Source organism: Xyrauchen texanus, chromosome 29, assembly GCF_025860055.1.
Source record: "Xyrauchen texanus isolate HMW12.3.18 chromosome 29, RBS_HiC_50CHRs, whole genome shotgun sequence".
NCBI classification, from domain to species: Eukaryota; Metazoa; Chordata; class Actinopteri; order Cypriniformes; family Catostomidae; genus Xyrauchen; species Xyrauchen texanus.
In genome coordinates this window covers 28515330-28535317 of record NC_068304.1, presented here as the reverse complement: position 1 = coordinate 28535317, position 19988 = coordinate 28515330, and the positions used below count along the sequence as shown (strand labels likewise).

Sequence of the window (19988 nt, the reverse complement as noted above, 5' to 3'; positions counted from 1 at the left end):
GGATTTGCATCTCAGTGTTCGTGGTATTTCGCAATTGTCTCCTATGTAGCTCATTACTATTTCATAATTTTGTATGTGTTCTGTCACTGTTTTGACATTCAGACCTCACTCAGACCAGTGCTGTGTGTGTAAATTATTAACCAAACTGTCTGACCATCTCATGGTAATTGAGAGGTTCACACACCCATGACACTCTAAACGAGTTCACCTCAGGAAAATTGGCAGCAAAGCAGCAAAGGCAGAGATCCTTCCCCACAGAGACTTGGCATCAGCATTCAGTGGTCTTCCATGGTATAATTGAGAGGCTTTGGGCTGAAGAATCTGAAAGAGAGACAAAAGCTAGACCAGCGCCTCCTTTCTAAATCCCTGAAAAGTAATTAGTGTCCATGGAGACTTGATTGAATGTTTCTTAATGAGAAGATGGATATTGATGGAGGGATAGGCAGTAACATTATCCTTTTTTCTACCTGGGTGGTAATGGCCAAGTATGTGTGCATTATAGCAAACACAGCAGTGAAAGCTGGAGTTTATAAATGAGTGCAGAAGGAACTGTTTTTACCAGCTGTCTCCAATGGGGGGCCCTACAACTCTTAGTAGGACATCATGGTTTGTATGTGTAGATTGTGCTTGCACTAGTAGTGAATCTGCATGTGTGACTATAAATGCAAAGCTCTTTTATTCTATCTGTCTGTCTGTGTTAGCACTAACATTGGGAAATAATGCAAGCATATCTGAATGCTAATTATAACAGGAGTGCATTGTTTACATTTATAGAATAGGCCAAAACCCTTGTACTACATTAAGAGTCCTCAAGCATTTATGATCAAAAGATTATGTTTCATTACAACATATTACAGAGTGCATAATAACAGTTAAAATAAACTGTTTTAATTAATTCACAGATAAATAGAAAATCATATTCATAACATACCTAAATATTTATACACTGTGTATCAATGTGCAATGATGTGATGAATATTAGCGTTTGTCTGCCGCGAGCCCGCAGATGCATTGCAAGATATTTGAAGAATTACTTAAATGACGGGGATTTATTTGGACAGAAGCAAGTATGAGAATTTCATACCACAATAATTATGATCGGGAGCCTAAAAAGATGCCAATCATACATCATCATAAGCAGCTCACTTCCACGATTTGGTATGATTGCATTCATATCAACAGTGAACCATACTGGAGCTCACATGAACCATACCACAGACCATCTTTTCATGTGGACATTTCTACACTGGATAGTATTTTTTAATAAAAAATTATAATTGCAAGGTAAATGGAAATCTGGCTCTGCATTATCTATAAAAGTATTTAAAAAATCCTCATTCATTAATAATAAACAACTGTGATTGGCCCATCCTGGCCAGCACTGAGAAAAGTAAACGGTACCATGTGATATAGCCATCTATGCTAGAGGAGTTTGCTCAAAAGTGTGACGATACCAACTCGTACAATGGAGGTGGGGCTTCAGTTTTTGTCTTATTATGATAGACTCCCAGTCATGCAATTGCAAGGCATCTCATACTAAATTATTTTCCAACAGGTAGAAATGGCTCCTTAATGTGACAATTGCAGGTTACCACTTTTTACAGAGTATCATCTTTTAAAAATAGTAATAGTCTTTACTAAATAAATTGACTAAATAAATGAAAATCAATTTTTTACATTAATTTTGTATGGTCTGTGTAGTAATGACAAGCAGTAAGTAAATCACATTGATTTTCCGGCAGATCAGAAAGTGAGATTAGAAAGCCCCATTCCGACCAAAACACACGAGAGAACCCTATAATTGTGTATTTTGTTTTCCACAGATATAACAAATAACATGAGATCTCCAAGCCATAACAATGCTCTTGGTAAGTTAGGATATTTCCAATCTAATGAGATTCTTAGTCTAGCAGTCACACTACACTTCGCACTCTATTCACTCCACCCAATCACCTCCAACCCTGAGAGACCATCAGATATGCTTGCATTATTTCCCAATGTCAGTGCTAACACTGACAGACCGACAGAGAGAAACGTATGACGTAGAATGAGAAAGGTTTAACCAATAGATGACCAAACGTTACACACTGACCTCTTGGCTCAATAAAAATAATACATATTTTAAAGCTGCATATTTTTGCAGAAAAGTGAGTAGATGGTATATTTTAACATAGTTTATTTTTATTTATTATTTTTAAAACCAAAAGCCCTTGAGCGAGACAACATATTTTCTCTGTTGTGGTGTCTGAAAATGTTTTGCATTCTCATAGCCTAAAGTAGTTTGACTGCATCTTAATAATAAGGGAACAAAAGCAATTTCATCTATGTGTTTATACTGCATATAGGTTCGGCAACTCTAATACTGCTATAATACAATGTACCGAATGCTTCAAACATTGGGATAAATCTTACTAAGTCTTACTTTCAATAGGCGGACATGGTGTAACACTTTGTTCTTACAAACTCTGTACTTCTAGTTCTCTCTTTATTTCTCTCTCTCTTTCTCGCTCTCTCTCTCACACTTATCCTGCTATTTCAGTCTGTGTGTGTGTTTGTGTGTGTGTGTGTGGGTTAAAGTGGTTTACGAGGATTTTTATTTAGGTTACAAACTGGTAATTACAAGGGTATTATGTATAAATGTGGTTTATGTGGACATTTCTAGTGACCCCATAATTGAAATTGATTAAAAAAATACTAAATGATGTTTTTGTTTTTTTTTATGTAAAATTGCAGAAAGTTTTTTGTGAGGATTATGTTCAGGGGTAGAGTTAGGGGACAGAATCTATAGTTCATACAGTATAAAAATTATGTCTATGGAGAGTCCTCATAATGATAGCTGCACCAACATGTGTGTGTGTGAGAGAGTGGTTATAGCTGTCAGGCCTGGGGGACAAGAGGGAGACAGAGGACAGATGAGAGCATTGCATTTAAGAGCACCTGCGGTATTTATGCTGTTGTGAGTCAGGCAGGGAGTGAATGGAAATATGTATCGCCCACACACACACACACAAGCCACTTTATTCTGTCCCCCTCTGCATTGCTGTGGCAACGTCACATTGAGCCATTTCTCTCCCCTTTGACTGTACAATTTGTTTCACCCACTCTTTTCTCTTTTTCACTCTTTCGTCTCCCTCTTTCTTTCTTTTCTTTTGTTTATTATTATTGGTATGTAGCATGTGCATTTAAAAATGCAAGTGGCTGTGACAAACTTGTGATAGACTGATTGCAGAGGAACTGCAGTGGCAAATTAATTTCCATTGTAAATGCCTCACTTTAAAACAGATTTTTGCTTTACTTCAATTTTTTTTATGAAAAGGAGGGACGAGTCGAAATTAATGTTTGTGATAATTGACATTAAGCCCCAAATGCTGTCGATTTGAGCTTAAATAGTATTGAATCCGGAATATTCCTTTAACCATTGAGGTGGATCCCATAGTGGATTTTGCCGATAATGGTAACTAAAATGGTGGAAAAGACTGATTATCGATTAATCACAGATATTTTTTTAAATCAATTTAAAGAATGTTAAAACCCTTTCTTAGCCTTTCCTTTCTAAGACGGGCACAGACATAGTGGCTACAAGACTACAAAATGAATAAAATCCCAGAAAAAGATTTGAAGAATAATGCAGGACTATGAAGAAGCCCAAAATATACTTGCTTATTTTGGGACTCTTAATTTGAAATAACAGAGACCTGGCTCCATTTCAATGCCCTATATCTAACTATTTACCAAATTATAGATTTGTTTCTCCTGATGAGATTTTTGTATCTTTATTCATAAGATGACAATTTATGTGCTGACTGCATGTTTATATAGTTCCATTTTGTATTTTCATGCCCTCATTTCTATAAAAAAAAAATTATAGATATTAGATTTATCTAATCAAAATATTCAAATTTGCATTGTAGTGAGGATAAATATATGGAAATAAACTGTAATAAAACAGATTTCTCCCCTTTCGGCTATGATCCAGTTCTGATCTAGCTTATCTTGCTGGTCCAGGTGTTGCTGTTAACCCCCACCCCAACCCTCTGTAGTGTACGTACAGTATGCCACAGTATAGTGTGTTCCATCCACAGTAATTACACCCATGAGATTGCTCAGTGAGATCACACACCTCTTGTTAGACTGTCCCTCTTACTCATTACTGCTGAAGCACTGTGTGTGTGCAGTGTGTTCGACTGGTTGTGTGTATGAGAAAAAATATAAGTGAGAGGCTGTGTGTACTGTGGATGTGGGATGTGGATGACGGGCTCTCAGAATGCAAACATGATGAGGGATGTACTCAATGTGAAGAGGTCATGCTCTCCAAGCATCAGCCTGTTAGCTATATCCTCTTATTAATTTAGTCTTTGGAGAAATACAATCCAGAATGCATTCAGTTAGTGCAGAATCTCATTTGAATTTTTAAAATTCTTTCTCTCTTTATTTAATAATGTCATACACATCACTACCACGGGATGTGATTGTACTTTATTCTGCCTTTTTAGGTAGCAAACAAATTACTTCACACCACAATCATGGTTTTCATCTAAAAAATGCATCCACCTGGCCAGGCCTTTTAATGCATAAATATGGTGTCACAGCTCCATTGAGTTAACTGGTTTATTCTGTTGTTTTGTTTTTCTCTCACTCTCATGTCTCGCAGGCGGAGCTGGCAGGCATGATCATTGTTTCTATGGCAATATTGACCATTCCCGGGGAAGCTCTGATCATGCCGCTGAATAATGTGCTAGCTACACCTGTTCCACTCTGATTGCACTCCCTACTTAATCCTTGTGTGCCCTCACTGTCTTCTCCAGATTATTGCTTGTGCTGTCAAGCGGCTAACCTTGTTCTCTTTGTCTAGTTGGTGCTGTCTCGTGTATCTGTTTGTTCCCTGTCTCTGCCTGCATGTTGAGAAGTGTAGTTACCTTTCAGTTTGCTATGCACCTTTTCTCGTCGCCCACAAATCGCCATTGGAGGATTCTTCATCTCTGCCTGCGTGTCAGGAATATCGACTGCTCTCCTTCGTCCAAGCATTGCTCTCTGCACCACACCATTCTTCAACTGACTCTTCCTTCGGATCTGCTCCTGAATTCCACAATGCATACACCTGTCTGCGAACCTTCTTTGCCCACTGTGCAGCTACAGTGCGCACACAGACTTGTTCCTTATCTCCTGCTACTGCAACCACTGCTGGGATTCCTGTTCATCGCCAACACAGTTTATGCTGACATTTGTTGTTAATAAATCCTTTGAGCTGTTCTTCTGCTATTGGGTCTCTGTCTCACTCTCACTCTGCCAGAATAATCTAGCCAAACATGGACCCAGTGGAGGAATTAACTCTTTGCTCCGCCCTCTCACTGGAAGGAGCTCTGCAATGATGTCAAGACCAAATCTCTGCTTCTAATTGGACATTGGAGATGATGACATCACAGCTTGCTGAACTCACCGCTGTGGTCCAACAACTCCACCCTTCTCCCGATCCTGGTCCCTCTCCTGAAACACCCCCAACGGCCTCGATGGTTCACTGTGCCCCTTGGTGCACAGAGGCTTGCATTCTCCCTCCAGCTACTTTCTCTGGTAATACGGGTTCCGTAAGCGCCTTTCTGTCTCAATGTTCACTGTTCTTCACTCTACAGCCCTCTACGTTTGCCTCTGACATGATGAAGGTCATGTGTGTTATCAAACTCCTGTCCGGAAGGGTGAGTGATTGGGGAACTACCATGTGGGACAACCGGCATCTGTGTTGCGCCACTTATGAAGCTTTCTCCTCTGAACTTCACTGAATATTTGATCATGCATCTCAAGATCGGGGAGGGTCTTATCTAGACTGTCCCAAGGATATCGGTGAGTCGCTGACTATGCGATTGAGTTATGCACCCTAGCCGCATCCTGCGAGTGGAACAACCACGCTATATGGGACCTGTCCTTGTGTGGGATTTCTGATGATGTCCGGAATGAGATTTATCATTTGGATCCACTTGTTTGATGACTTGGTGTACATGGCTATCTGAGTCGATCAAAGTCTGACTCTATGCTGCAATCACTGTCGACACCGTACTTCACCCTCTCGAGCGGCTGACCATTCCCTTCGATCCACTACATCAACTAGACCTGAATCTCACTCCGACATTGAACCCATGTAAGTCGGGAGAACCCTGATGTCACATAAGGAGAAGCTGCGACACCTAGTAAAGGGACTTTCCTTTTCTTGTGACTGGCAGGTACATTTCTCTACCTGCCCATTAAATGACATCGCTCGTCAGTATGAAGGGGGTTACTGGCGAGCAAAACACCTCTGAATAAATCCCTTGGACTTCGTACTCTTCTTCCGGCCCTGCTGCAATATGGCTCTGCCTGCCACAAAGTCTCGGCTCTACTGGATTCTGGAGCCAAGTGAAACTTAATTGACTTTGCCTCCAAGTGGTGGGTTCCCAGGTTCCAGTTGGACGAATCCATCCCCGCCCACACCCTCAGTGGTACGCCCCTGTCAGGCATCACCCAGTCTACCAAGCCAGTCACTCTGGTAATCACTCAGAACAACTGCCCTTTTATATTATCCGATCTCCATCGACCCCAGTAGTGTTGGGCCATCCATGGTTGGTAACGCATAACCCACACATAGATAGAACAACCAACACTGTTCTTGCTTGGAGCTCTTATTTTTCATCACACTGTCTTAATTATGCTGTCTCTCCTGTCCAGTCTTGTGTTTCAATCGAGACCTCCACCATCCCTCTGGATGCACTCCTACCCGCCTCTAGAGTGGTGGGCATGGTATCCTGGGAGATGGAGGCTAAAGTCTGTGCTGTGTTACAAAACGCTGCATCCCCCACCACATGCACGTCCTACAGTGGGGTCACTCGTCCAATGTCGCTTCCCACCCAGAGACTACCCGCACCCATGAGCTCATTAGACAGCGTTTCTGGTGGCCATCGCTTGCGCAGGACGTATGCCAGCTCATTGCCGCTTACCCCATTTCGGCAACAAATAAGACCTCCTGTAATCCCCTGGCCAGGCTCCTCCAACCGCCATAGATTTTGTAACTGGCCTCGCCCTTTGGCCTCCCCCCTTCCCATGGCAACACAGTCGTTTTGACTGTAGTGGACCGGTTCTAGAAGGCGGATAATTTCATTCCCCTCCCCAAATTACCCTCAGCGAAGGAAACAGTGGTAGCAGTCATAAACCATGTCTTCTGCTTTCATGGCCTCCCGGTCGATGTGGTTTCTGACAGAGGCCCTCAGTTTTTTTTTTAATTTTTGGCAGTGTTCTGTCGACAGCTGGGGGCTACTGTGAGTTTGTCCTCTGTGTTCCACCCCCAGATAATTGGGCAGGCAGAGCGGACTAATCAGGAACTGGAAAAGGCCCTGCGCTATATGTCCTCCCGTAACCCGTCTTCTTGGAGCGATAATTTGGTCTGGGTCGAGTACGCTAACAACTCTTTGCCGTCGTCTATGGGGTTATCACCTTTCCTGTTTAACCTCGGCTACCAGCTCCCTCTGTTCCCCACTCAAGAGCCTGATGTTCAGGTCCGGTCTGTACACACTTTTTTGCAGAGGTGCTGACACACCTGGAAAGCTGCCAGAGAAGCCCTCATACAGACTGGTGCTCGTTTCAAGAGGTCAGTTGACCACCCTCCATCACCACACCATGCTTCAACAGACTCTTCCTTCGGATCTGCTCCTGACTTCCACAACATGTACACCTGTCTACGAAGACACTCATCTTTTGCCTGCTGCACGGCCACAACACGTACACAGACTTGTTCATCGCCTCCTGCTACTGCAGCCGCTGCTGGGATTCCTATTCATCGCCAGCATAGTTTATGTTGACATTTGTTGTTAATAAATCTTTTGAACTGTTCTTCTGCTATTGGGTCTCTTTCTCACTCTCGCTCTGAAATATGGAATGCAAACAGACAAACCGAGACGGGAAAAGAGCCAGAAAAGTACAATGTCTTAATTTTACATTGTTTTTTGTTCTAATGCATTTTCTGTAGCCCTAATAGCAATCTGACTATATTGCCATCTAGATGAAACAAATACAGCATGCATTTATAGAGGGTGCAACCAACCTAATTTCAGTCAACTGTATACCGCATCCAAGAAAAAAATTATTTGAAAGTAATGGCCCACTCTAGACAACCAATCAGCTGTCTCAGAGCTATTTTGCATTTATTTGACTTGTGTTGTTTTTGTGCTATTGCCAGATTTATTCAAGGTAGCCTCTGGCATTTACATTAGTAGGTTTTTCAAGCTTGTGCTTTACTGATTCTTGCCCTAGATTGCTTTTAGAAGATTTAACTAGATTATCTAAATCTAAAAAAATCTAAAATAATATATAAATTGTTTTAGTGATAAGTTAGGGTAAGTTGATAGCAAATGTGGTTTTAATTACTGTGAAGGATCACAGCTTGGTTCATACCCTTCTGCTCCCTTACGGTTTTACACAAATGTATTCCCAGACTTACTAACAGGCACTTTCATTTACCTCTTTTCCACTAGGTTGCCATAGTGATTGGAAATATCACTGCATAACAAAATTCTGTAATGAATGGCATCTGTCACATAGCTCTGGGGAACATGGCTGCATTCAGTGCTGTAAAAAGCATGTCATGATTGAGTTGCTTAGTGTTGCCTTGACTGAAAAGTTACGATAAGTTCAACATCACAGCCATGCCACAAACAACAGTTCTTTGTTAAGGTAAGATAAAAAATTATAACGATAAAGATGAATACAAAATAAAATAAATAAGATATAGTTCAGTTTGTATTGTTAGTAGTAATTGTGTAAAATGTCATAAGACCTAAATACATTTTATATGAAAATAATATTTTTTTTCATAGTTTAAAAGTCATAAAGGGATAGTTCACCCAACATTTTTAATTCATCCATCATTTACTCACCTTCATGTTTCTGTGGATCAAAAAGGAAGATGTTAGGATGAATGTTTGTTACCTTTCACTTTTCATGAAATAAAAGTGAATAGTGACTGAGGCTAACATCTTCCTTTATGTTCTAGGAAGAGAAAGTTGGAACAACATGAAGTAAATAATAACAAAATTTGTATTTTTGGATGAACTATCCCTCTAAGCTTTATGAGTCTGCGTGAATTGCTAATCTGCAGTAGCATAACAACAATTTTTGCCGATGCTTTTTGGGTGAACTATCCCTTTAAGTGCATAGTACTGGACTCCATTCCCCACTTCACTTCGTTTTTCATGGAGTTTAATGTTTTTGCATGTCCTAAGGCACAGTGTGTTTGTGTTTGAGTGGGCATAAACAGGTTATCTGAGCACAGAGTGCTGTTGTGTGAGCATCACTTCATCCTCCTACACGGAGAGATGCTGCCTGCCTTTTTGTATATTTCACCTTATTTTACATCACACAAATCTTCTCTTTCTCACATACACACAAAAAGAAAACAAAAACGAGACATTCTACAGTGGTGTTTATATTTTTGTCTGTTGTTGTTACATTTTAATGGTAAAATCCTAAGTGATACATAGCAAATTCTATGCATTCCTCTAGGGGCAGTATAGAGTGTATTCATGTATAATCACATTGTTCATTACCTTCCCTTCAGTCAAATGTTTTATTTAATCTTAAACACCCTGCACACAAATAGACAATATGTTAACAGCACTGCAAACAGATCAGAAAAGCTACTTTTTTCAGTTATTTTACCATGGTCAAGGTATGTTCTTGGGAATGACACAAAGTGGATAGCCCCTAAATTGTGGTCAGATCACTGTCACACATGGTCTCGAGTGGCTTATTATTTTTACAAAATTACAACAACAGCAATAGGATAGAAGACAACAATGTTTAAAAAGGAGTGACATTTTCTTACATTTAATAATCGGAATGAGACATTTTTCCACCAAGTGATATACAGTAGTTAATTAGCCTAAATGTAGGCTATTTATGTTTGCCATGCAACATTGCATTTGGCACATAGCACTTAACACATTCATATAGAGTGTGTAGTCACAAGTGTAGGGCCCTATGAAATCAGTTTTATTTTCCCCCTAAATTCTGTGTTTTCAGTTTTATTATTTCTGAATTCCGTGTTATAAAGTTTGATAAAATGTTATTATAAAACTGGCTAATCAAATGAATTCATAGATCTTAAATCAAATAAAAACAATTACTTTTCAACATACCATTGCATTATTTTTATCAAACGAAGTGCTTGCAGCTCCTCACAGCTTATTTCAAAATACAATTATGGTGTTATTTATTTATTTATTGTCAAATAAAGGGATGCATAGCAGAGCATCACAGTATTAATGAAAGCATTGAACATTTTTACTCTTGCTTGTGAGATAATGCATCTATATAATGTAATAACTATTGATATATTATTATTATTACTAGAATTTGTTAATTCTTCATTGTATATTACATTTTAATAAACAGTAGTAATATATTTATTTCGCAATTTCTTCAATTTCACGCTTTTGGTTAAATTGACCTTTTATTTTGACGACAAGCCGAATGAAGGACTTTTAAATTATATGAGTGGTTGTATGAAGACAGGTTTCCACTTTCGGCTAATCAGTTCACTAAATGGCTTAATGTGCTTATCCAAGCGTGGATTAATGCACAGGTTTGCATAGGCTGCAGCCTAGGGGTCCCGGATTGGCAAGACTTTTTGTGTTATTTTTAATTTACTTCAGCGCAAACAAAAAAGACCCTCATTGGCCCATAAGAAACATAAAAAAATAAAAATAAGCAGGTGATTGGATTGATGTGACTTGGGTCACATCTGTCCAATCAGCTGCTGGTCAAATCATGGCAATCATTTTCATTTATGTCACTGTTATTGCTAGATGGCATAATGGCAAAATGTCCGAAAGAAAGTATGATAGTGGAGCACAAAAACAGAAAATTTTAATTTGGTCAGCTGGTTGAGGGATAATGTAGCCAGTCTACGAGAAGATTTTGACAAGTTTGAGAGTGATGCAAAAAACATGTCTCCACCTTTGTCCCAACAAGCCTACAAAGTGGACACGCAGAGACACAGGGAAAGGACAAAACAAGCGGATGAATCCACTGAACCTGACTATGAGCGGTCAGGCCGAGACAAATTCAAAATAACTGTTTTTATTGCCGTCATAGACCGTCTCCTTGCCGATCTGGATAGAAGGTTCACTCCTACAAAGATTTTTGAACAAGATGCCATCCATCCCCCTACAACAGGGGTCGGGAACCATGCCACAAGTGGCTCGCCGGGTCAACACATGAACGTTTAAAACTTTCTAAAAATAATTTTCCAATAGAAAGTGTGGGTACGATTGCAAAGCTTGAAGTCAATGACTGTTATGATTTCCTTTCTCCCAAATTTTACAGCCTACGCCTGGTGAACAAGGTTTGAAATGAACACCTGCCAAATGCTGATTTTTCATGCAGAGTATTTTGCAGATGTACCAGCCACTGTGGAACAGGAAATTAAAGATGTACGTTTGATGAAACGTGAATATAATTTGAAAAACAGACGAAAGAAAAGCCGCAGATATGCGACTGATTTGATATATGTGCGCAGTTCACTAGTGCAATGAAAGCTTCTCTTAGACATGCACATGCATAGAGTTCTGGGCATAGTTTCCCAATAGCTATTGATCTTATATGTTAAGAGAATTTAATACAAGCGATTTTATGAACGTTCGTTATTTTTTATGTGCAACCAGGGTGTGATCTAGCATTCGCAAAATGACCATAAATGATGACGTGTTTGAAGAAACACACTTTATTATATTTTTAAGAACAGACAAAAGAAAATGCTTGTGTCTGATTCTCTGTTTGTTTAGAAGGCATGCAACGGGACCCTGTCACATGAAACAAGCACATGTAAAGAGTTTACACAAATGTTTCTCTGTTTCATTCAAATGAAAACTGTTTGCAAGAATAATGTAGTCTATGAGAATGCTTCAGATGATCTCTGATCATCTTATGAGGTACTGCAAGTTTAGTTCGCTCTTACACATTGTGAACGCAACTCCGTAGGTTCAGTAATATATACAGGTATCCTTGTATTAAATAAACAAAGACGAAAGCGATTAAATCATAAGGTAATACAAGACACGTTCACCTTGAAGCTAAAATTGAGTTCTATTTTTTTTCTTTAGGCAGCATAAATATGACCAAAACGGAATACAAACACATTCGATAAGAACACACATTTGGCAGCATTTTTTGGTAGCACAAGAATTTCTATTATAATTAACTTTACATTTATAATTGTCTTAAGTTCTTAAGTTGTATGCTAGTAATGTTCAACTTTTGCTTACTTGCGTGATGGCAAATGGAGCCCCTGGAGACGGTAAATGTTTGGATTTGTGGAAGTGGTTATATATAAGATTTTTTTAGCACTTTGTTATTTGTATTGATTTTAGTTTCTTTTAAAGTGCAATTTGAATTTAGAAATGTCTTTTGTTTACGTTTTTCATGTTTCAATAAATTAGTAAAATTTTTAAAGCAAAATCAATAAAACAATAATATTCACCAACCTTGATGATTGACCATAGGCTATAATCAGATATTGATATTTTAAATGCGATTATCTTTAAAATATTTTTTTACATATCGCCCAGCCCAAAAGAGAAGTTACATTTGAAATTGTAAAATGAAGTAATTTTATGGAGACCTGCACAAACACGTGTAATCAGTTCCATATTGCAACATGTTACCTATTCATATTTGCTTGTTTTTTGAGTAGTCTATGGGCAATATAAACATTTTATTTTATTGAAAAACTTTTAATTATTTGTTTGTGGTATGGCTCTTGCAGTTGAACTGTGAATGCAGGGAATTCTGTTGCTTTGCTGTTTATAGTTACATATTTCCTTTGTAATTGTTTTGTGGCTGAGGGTAATATCTGGTATTCTTTCCACTTACATCTCTGCTGATGTTAGTTTTGGTTGTAGTGCCAGTGTTTCTTGATCATAATTAAAAGGCTGCTTCTAAGCATTGGGACTTGTGCTTGTTTGTATGTGATGTGGTAGTAATTTTCTTACTGTGGTGGTCCACCACTTTAAGGAATGTAAAGGAAACACTGTAGTATTGGTCATAGTCTCAATGTGTGTGTGTATGCCAGTTCACCTTACTATTTGGGTGTGGACCATGTATGGCACTAAATACATTTTTCCAGTAAAGCATAATGACTAAGGGGGCTCACACAAAGAGCAGCCTAGTGGCCCCTGGCCACCTTAATCTGTCTCTGTGATTATCAAAACTCTAAAGGCTGTGATTCAATCATTTAAATATACAGTCTGCAGCTGCTGCACACTTAACAGTAAACAAGTGCTCTGCTATTTGTCATCTATAACACACACAGTGCGTGTGTGATGACTATGAAGAGTTATCAGTGAATAAACGGCCAGCTTCACACATTAATTTTGCAGCACGCACCATAGCAAGACTGCATATTTATTTATTTACATCTCAGCCTTTTGAGGTTTAATCTTTATACTTGGGCATGTCACAATTTTGCTTTGATTAATTGTGCATTCATACATTTATTTATCCTAAATATATCAAATTCTGTGGCATTTTATAATTAATTCTATTTTCATGACTGGATTCCATAATTCCATCCGTGTCCAGCATCGCGGAAATCATTGGGACGTTTAAGTGTGTTTTTTGCAATGGCTTTGAACATGGCTCATCCAATCAGAATTCAGTCAGAACTATCCATTTTTTTAACGATAAGCAAACATTTGTCTTGCTGTTAATTTGATAATCATTATTACTGTTGCCTGTGATCAACTATGCAGTAACTGGATTCACAATACACCCAGTGATCCCTGTTAATTGAGGAATGCAGGAAAGTCAATATTGTCTCAGCCTTTGGGTTTACACGTGGAGTTAATAATTATTCAAGCTTCAAAATATGCAGTGTAATCCTATTAGTTCAGTAAGCGGTGAGGTATGGGTGTCTGGTAATAAAAGTGAGGTCAGGGACACTGACAGCATCCAGTGTTATGTAATCGTGTCCCTCTAAGGTTTTTTTTTTTTTTTTATCAGTGGACACTGGACATCAGGGAAAGTGCCATGGTAATGAGTGAGAAAGGTGAAGGAAACACCCTGAACTAACTGTTAGATATATTAAACATATGGATAGGATTAACTGCTATCTTATACTATTGGTCAAGCAGCTGTGTTAAAAAATGTAACTGTTTTGATCTTCATGCCATTAACTCTAGTATGACATTTCTGATTAAAAGTGTCATTGCACAATTTACTGCTCCCTACACACTCAACAGGGGATATCGAGAAGTTTAGATTGGTTGTTTTGATGACATAGTATGCTTGGGTAACTAATTGTAAATATACTGTAAATATAAAACCATACTTTCATACATACATAAATATAATCCATTCATGTAAAAATATATGTAACTATATATTTCAATTAATATAAATCTTATAATTTTACTGTTAATTACTGTTTAAATGCTTAATATAAAAAAGTGATTTGGCACATTTACACTTCCTTTGATATGAAATCACAAAAGGTGGAATATCCTGTGAAGTCCAATTTGCAGGGAATAATTGGGCATTTGTTATTGTGTCAAAACTCGATATATCTGTAATGTGATAGTATGGGTCCTGGTGCAAGGCCTCACTTTCCTTAAATGCATAAGAGAGAAGACCGGAGTGTTTGAGGTTATGGTCTGACTCCATGACTGTAAAAACCTTGAAAAATAAATGTTATGGGTCCTTATCCATTTGAAAAAGTAATAAAATCTACATAATTTGTATTGATATATCAGTGTTCCAAACAATCACATTTATCATTGTCTCTCTTCTGCAGATATATTAGCTAAACTAAGCATTACTGATCCAGAAAACCCTGTTTAGGGGCTACTGTATGTATAGACTGCCTGCTCTAAATATACATTTTCTAAACACCCATTTTTAGCCAGTCAAACAATTTTACTTATGTTACTTCATCAGTGAGAATGTTGTGCAAAAACTGGATCTGAGAAATTGGAAGAGCTGTGGTGGCACTCATTCATATGATGTCCTGAAAAATAACAGGGGGTGTGGTGGATTTTAAAGAGGAATTGCAGAATTTGTTAAGAATATTAACATATTCCACACAATAAGTAATGTTTTGGTGGCGTGGTGAGTGGTGGTGGCGTAGTGGGCTAAAGTACATAACTGTTAATCAGAAGGTCGCTGGTTCGATCCCCACAGCCACCACCATTGTGTCCTTGAGCAAGGCACTTAACTCCACGTTGCTCTGGGGGGATTGTCCATGTAATAAGTGCACTGTTATTCGCTTTGGATAAAAGCATCTGCCAAATGTATAAATATAAATATATGTTTTGCCCATCTTTTACGGCAAATGGAACATTTACTCTGTAGGGGTTACACTTGCATTTACACTTGCCTGATTTAAGATCCATTCTTTAAATATTTTTTATTAATTATTATTATTAACATTATTCTATTGAAGGAAGCCTAAGTATTTTATCAAGCTTTTTATTTTGAAGGAAGACATTGTGTTGTTTCTTTGTGTTTTCCTGCAGAGGTGAAAGTAACAACAGCTTTGTGCTCCTTCCATATAAGGTGAAATGCTCTAATCTCCTCCTCGCTCTGCAAAACCACAGTGCCATGGGGTTACTTAAGATTTGTTTACACACTTGTAACGGCCCAAAATATTTGGAATTACGCAAACGTGCAACTGAAGTAAATCTGGAGCGCTTTAAGTATAGTGCATTCAGTGCACGTTAGCGACGCGCTTGAACCGAACCAAACTCAGAGCACAGCTGTTCTGTATATTACATATATTATAAAAACACGAGATTGAATTGATTTCATTTGCGTCGACTACAGAACCGCTTTGAGAATGCTATAACACCGGATCATCCAAGTATGTGTAATATTACAGATCAGTGCAACACACAAAAAATAAACATAAGTAAAACATCTGCAGTTCTATATTTCAGCAGATGCTCAAAATGAAACAGTGATTGGTCAGAGGTGAACTTCAAAAGAGAGCGTTATTGATCAGATGAGGTGAAAATGGTCTATGTAAGAGCTTGTGATTTGGTCTGTCATCCATAGATGGCCTATAATGAAAATAAACAATATTTTGCAACTTTACCTGGCTGAAAACTTCTTTATGCTTGTTCACTAATATCGTCGATGGTTATGCTTAATTAACCATGACAGGTAGAAATCGTGATCAAATTAAAATATGATTAATTGTGCAGCCCTACTTGACAGTAAACAGTGTCACATTTAGGTTCCTATAGGGAGGAAGACAGAGACAATTTGGAGTTGAGCTGAACATTACAGAGCAATAAATGCTGCTACTGAGAAACAAATTACCCTTTTGTGTGAACACTTTATTAAAAACATATTCCACTCTCTGTGGTTGCCATAGACACATCTATTTACCACGTTTCATGGCATAATCTTGTAGGACTTCCTGGTTTAATGAGCAACTTTGGGCAAACGGTACCTCCGGTCATAACATTTTCACAGCATCATTGATCAATATTGATTCAAGACTCTCAGTTTAAGCTCAGAGGCCTAATGGAAAGCATGTGAAACCGACACTGCACAGGTATTGATCTGTAATTTCACTATTCCTGGTGTTAAGCGGGGAAGAGGGAAGGAGATTGTGGTTGAGGAGGTGTTGGCAGGTGGGATTTCAACTAGCGCAATATGGAATCGAGAGGTGAGGAAAGGCTGAGATTTCCAAGCTGGTATCAAACTAATTTCCTTTCAGAATGTCAAGATGTTAACAAGCTCAACAGTAACTGTCAACTTCATTCAAAGGGGACACTTTTTATCTGAAGAACTATGTAATTCCAAGGATACCGTATTGGCACTGAGAAGTAATTTATTACACTCCAATTCCAGATCAAAAGGCTCCAATTCACTTTTTAACACTCAAACATTGGTCAATCGATTTGTAGCACATTTTAGTGAGGTCAGAATAGTGCCATCAGGCTCAACAGCACAATAGCTAATACAAACACACAGTGTGTGTGTGTGTTGGTGTTGTTTTTTTTTTTTGTCATTAACAATTTTTTATTGATTCCAAAATTAAATTGAACACAGACAACACATGAAAACATGGAATTAACTTTTATCCATATATGCCCATATAAATCATGTATGTTCTTCCACAAAACAAATTGAAGCCACTAGGTGGAACATGCACAAAAAGAAACAAAACAGGCGTCCCGGTTCCTCAGACGGTCAAGTGTATATTTAACGAGTCAAGTTGACTCAGAGGCCATTTAAGAAACACACCATGATTTCCTCAGTCCATCAGCTCTATAAAAGACATTGTTTGCTCTAGGCATGTAGATATTTTGCGGTCATCCTTATCACTGGCTGTAGTGTAGAAGCAGTCTTCTGTCAATGCAAAAGTTCCTTGAAGGAGTGTTATTCCACAAAACAAACTCAAAAAGAAACAAAAATGGTGTCCAGCTTCCTCAGACAGCCAAGAGTATGTACAACGAGTCAATCCAATCACATGAGAAACACCCAATGGTTTACTCACTCCAATGTTTTTATGAAGGATAGTGCTTGCTTGGGGCATAAACATACTTTGCGGCCATCCTTAGTATTTATACTCAGTTTGGCTGGTAACATCAGTGCAAAAGCGATCTTCCGTTGATGTAAACGTTTCTTGATTCCTTGAATCTATCACGTTTCTCTCTTGTTGAATTCATAAAGTAAGCTTTCCTTTGCTCCTCGCCTCGCATAACACAAGATCAGGAATTTGGCCAGGATTGAACGGGGCCAGTCTCCCTCAGCGGATTTCCGAGCCGGAGCTGGATTTCTAGTTTATGGCCTGTTATGTCAAGCAGACTCAGGAAGAGCTCGTATAGGAATTTCACCATATCTCTGCACACATCTTGCTCAGGAATTCCAACCGTTCGGATGTTATTCCTGCTGCTCCTATTCTCAAGATCTTCAAGTTTTTCAAGAATTGATTGTGTTCCAAATCAACTTAGGTCGCCATCAGATTATCAGATAATTCACTCTCCAATGATTCCAGATAATTGATCTGCTTCTCAACATCTGCCACTCTTGTAACCAACTCAGAGAATTTTGTTTCCATCGCAGTAATCGATAGGCGTATTACTGCGAGATCTTCTAAGTCAACAATAACTTTCGTCAGCATCACAAACATGTTGGACAGTTGATGCTGGATTTCTCCCATCACGCCGTTCACAGGCCCGTCAGAGGTTTCAACTTGAGCATGTAAGTGTCTTTTAATATCTCCAGAGCCCAAGGATTTTGAATTTTTTGACAAATTGACTTCAAAAAACAAATATATAGCAGAGTTTATCAAATCTCACCCGAACACAAAAATACCTAAAAACTAGCAAAGTGCGCAGAGCTCGTTGCCTACACATCTGCTCCTTGCATGGCATCACGTGTGTTTTGGTGGTTTGATTGTGTGTGTATCTCCAGGTCTGTGGTGTGCTGAATATACCCCTTTACACATTTACATATAACACAAATTTGTGGATATTAAAGACAACATGAAATCTCAATGAATATTTCTGGTGTTATTTTTGGTGAACAATTTATCAGTGCACATTATTCTACAAAGAAAAAAGGTGTTTTCATAATCTTTCATTTCAGACTTTAATTTTCAGCTGATATTATCAAGGCCGTGTGATCAGGGAAAAAAAATATTCAGCATTTTGATTTGTAATTAGTAGCACCAAATAAACTAGCAAAAGATTTTTTTTTTTTTAGAGCAAATACCTTTTCCTAAAAATGAATATCCACATATGTGGACAGCAGGACTAAGTTGTGAAACTTTAAATAATACCAAGCCATAGAAATCGGTCAGTATTTTTAATCAAATAATTTGTTTCCAGGTGTGCTGGTTATTCATGTTTTTGAGACGTTGTAGACATTACAGCTGCTTTTCTATTAAGCTGAATAAATAATACAGTAACACTTTACAATAAGTTTCCATTTGTTAACAACGTTAGTTAAAGCTACACTATTTAACTTTTGTCCCTCTCACGGTTGAAGTATAGAACTGCAAGTTACCTGCTGTGGCACACTGTTTTGGAAATTACGTCAGTCTGGCTTTGGTTCTGCTATTCTGTGCGGATGAAACTGATGGTTTGAATACCACCGGTGTAAACGATGTTGCCTGTGGTCAACTTATCAGAGCAAATGTCACTAACAACAACAAAACTCTCCCCTACCCTAAAAAGGATAGAAAAAATAAAATAAAATAATGAAAGGAAAATAATGAAGGATATCAAAAAAATGTGTACTTGACTTCATGTAAACACACACGGATGACTGACGGAAGTATGCAATTTCCTGCTAAAATCCATCCCAACAGCTCTAAAATATAAATCATTATTATAGGCTTACATAGTGTACACAATGTAAAATAAATCTTACATAGTGTAGCTTTAAGAGCATTAAGAATTAATTAATCTTAATTAATGCTAATTCAAATCTTTGTAATATATTTTAAAATCAGAAGTTGTATTAGATAACATTGTTTAATGCACTATGATCTAACATTGAATAATTGTATTTTTATTAACTAACATTAACTAAGATTAATAAATGCTTTAAAAAATATATTGTTAATTGTTTGTTCATGATGTACAAATATAACCTTATTCTAAAGTGTTACCAATAATTATTATTCAAAATAATGCCCAGCATCATCCAATCACAGCCATTCATGTTAAAATAAAATGTAGCATTATAAAATTCAGAATCTATGTACTGATTACCATTGTCTCATGTCTGCCAAACATGTTGAGTGGTCCAAACATCATCTGCACCCTGAAAACCATTTTTGTCAGTTTTTAGTAGTGAATGCACTTGGCTGGATAGGAAATATAGGATGCTCCCTTGCTCCCTATTTAGTGAACGGCTTAACCTCCAGTGTGCTGTCTGTCTGCACTGGTCTCAGAACAGTTCGAATTTTCATCCTAACATTTAAAGCCTCTGAAAGCAAAATTCTTCAGCTTTTGGAT

General features: G+C 38.0%; 1 protein-coding gene across 2 annotated transcripts in view; it reads left to right on the top strand.

The window, feature by feature from the left end:
- Positions 1 to 19988, top strand: part of LOC127622837 (voltage-gated potassium channel subunit beta-1-like) — a 116451-nt gene that overhangs the window by 18963 nt on the left and 77500 nt on the right. The window contains exon 1 of one of the 2 annotated variants that reach the window (XM_052096943.1): positions 8566 to 8691. The exons of the other annotated variant lie outside the window; for it this stretch is intronic. The gene's annotated coding sequence lies outside the window, so the exon portion shown is untranslated. Of the gene's footprint in view, positions 1 to 8565; positions 8692 to 19988 lie in introns of those variants that run through there. 2 annotated transcript variants of the gene reach the window in all.